Raw genomic sequence first — 2,477 nt, 5'->3', positions numbered from 1 at the left:
CTAGGACTAATTGTTTCCATGAATTTTGGTTTTCTTCATTCTTCTTTGTTCTGGATGAGGAGAGACCCATTGTTGCATCTAGATGGCAGCTTGCTAGCTTTTAAAATCCCAGTCCAAATGCTAAATTCTTATGTTAAAATTATTTCCTAAGATTATCAATTGTATTAGAACAAATACATGTCTTCAAAATAAAAGTTATAGACAAACTAACTGCATCTGCAGGAATAAATGAACAGTATATACTTCAGCCATTACTCCCTGAATGGTGTATATTTGAGATAAACTAAAATTTTTGTGATATTGAGAAGTAGTATGAGTTCAAGATAGCCTTTCCTAATAACTAACTAAAGTGTAGTTATTCTATATTCCTTTTTACATGAAGTAATGCATGGCCTAAACTTTAAAATCAGAGCTAAAATTCAGATCCCAGAATTCTATTCTCTTACCTGCCAAATCATTAGCTGTAGAATGAACCTTCAGCAAAAAGAAGAAAAAAAAATTGAAAGTCACTGCCTGCTGATACTGATGTTGTCTCTTAAGTATGTTAAAACTTAGTTTAGCTTTTAATGCATTTTCAAAGTCATAAGCCAACTGCATAAAGGCATGGGTACAGCATCTTCTGACCTCCTCTACTTTCATGAGGGGGAGAGAAAATTGCCATCAGCATCAACACCCCAAGGCTGATTCTTAGGAAGCAGAAGTCAGACATGCCACCACCCTCCAACCTTTTTACCAATTCTGACACCAATCGTCCCTCCCAACAGAACTCTCTACTTCTCTCTGGGTTCAATAAATCTTTACAATGGCCACACAGAACTCAAAAATAGCACTCAAGGATTGTGGGGTTTGTTAGGGAAGTAAAAGGTTATGATTCAGGATCAGAAACAACTTAAGATACTGTTCTTGGATCAGGACAGCCTCTTTTCAGCCATGCTGCAGGCATGCCACTCTTTGGCCTCAGCCTGTGCCCTGCTTGTGCAAGTGTTACAAAGCTCTTCTAACTTTGCTTATAGGTGCCCAGAGAGGCACTCCACTCACAAGAAAATCTACCTAAAGGCACTCAGTTTCATTGCTCTATGAGCCAGGAAGCCCACCACTCTGTCTTATGGCAGCCTTTTGGTTCTGCTGCTTCTGCTGCCACCATTTCTGCCATCTCTCTGCTGTCTCTTGCCACCTCAGCAAAGTTTTACAGCTCTTTCTCTCTCCTGGAGTAAGGTAGTTCAGCGCAGGTATTTCAGGTTCAATGTATATGCTCCACTCCTGGATTTTCTTTCTTGATGGTAGTGAGATCCCACTTTCTGCCTCTGGGATGGGTCATTTGAAGCCTAGTGATATTGCAAAACTAACCAATCCCATTGTTAGGGTTCCATACACCTTATTTACATGGTCCCAACCCCACAAAGGTTCCAAGTACATAAGTCACATTAATAGCAAACTATCCAATCCTCTTGGTGGACCTCAAGCACCTCACATTTGCAGAGTCCCATGTAGTCATCTGGTGGGAGCCACAAAGACCATGGCTAGAAGAGCCGTATTGAGTAATTCAATGCCCAACACCAATATTTAGAATGTTTTTACAAAGTTCAGGAGGACAAACCATTAAGTAAATAACAGTCTAAGTATAAGCACTAAGTTTAAACTCCTCCAAAAAGCTTATATTATACATTTGATTTTCATTTCCTTATATTCTATGCATTTGTTGCTGCTGTTATATTCTTATTTATATGTTGTGATGAGCAATTTCTATGACCACTGGAAGATGTTCCAAAATTGACTAAGTACAACTTAGCTCAAGGGTTCCTTATATGGAAACCAATGTGGAAACCTCCAACTTGGAAGGAAGCACAATATTATGGACACATCATGCTGTATCAGGTAGTCTCTAATAGGACAAAAATACTTTGAGAAGGTTCCTTGCTTTTTTGACCTGTGAAATTTATAAAATAAAATGAACCGTATCATCAGAAATAGATAATTGAATAAAGAGTGACTTATTTGAATATTGTTGTTGTTTTGTGCCATTGAATCAGTTCCAACTCATATTTACTCTATGAACAACAGAATGAAACACAGCCCAGTCCTGCCCCATTCTCATGTTCAATATTTGAATTCAATATTTGAATATTAGGCTCAAGATATTCCCTTTGTTGTCATTTCTAGCAGGCAGCATGAAATTTAAATTTGAAAGCTTTCTGTTTAGCAGAGATTTTAAAAATAAGTCAGTGTAGTGGTTAAATTTGCATGTCAACTTGGCTAGGCCTGGTTGACTGGCTGGGCAGCTGGATGTAGTTATTCCCCATGGTGAGATTGGTAATTAACTCCATGGTGGACTCTATTGGAGCAGCTGAGTAGCTGCTTTGGGTATGTGGTTGGCTTCCTATGTATAAGAAACAGCTTTGGGAATGGTCTCTAGCTTATGGTACACTTGAACCCTGCATGTAGCCATGTGTTGTTGTTCAACAGCCTGCCGTGCTCTG

The sequence above is a fragment of the Orycteropus afer genome, unplaced genomic scaffold (genome assembly GCF_000298275.1).
Source record: "Orycteropus afer afer isolate SDZICR_OR568_19922 unplaced genomic scaffold, OryAfe1.0 scaffold00452, whole genome shotgun sequence".
Lineage (NCBI taxonomy): Eukaryota > Metazoa > Chordata > Mammalia > Tubulidentata > Orycteropodidae > Orycteropus > Orycteropus afer.
The sequence above is the reverse complement of the archived record's forward strand: the minus strand, read 5'-3'. Positions refer to the sequence as shown.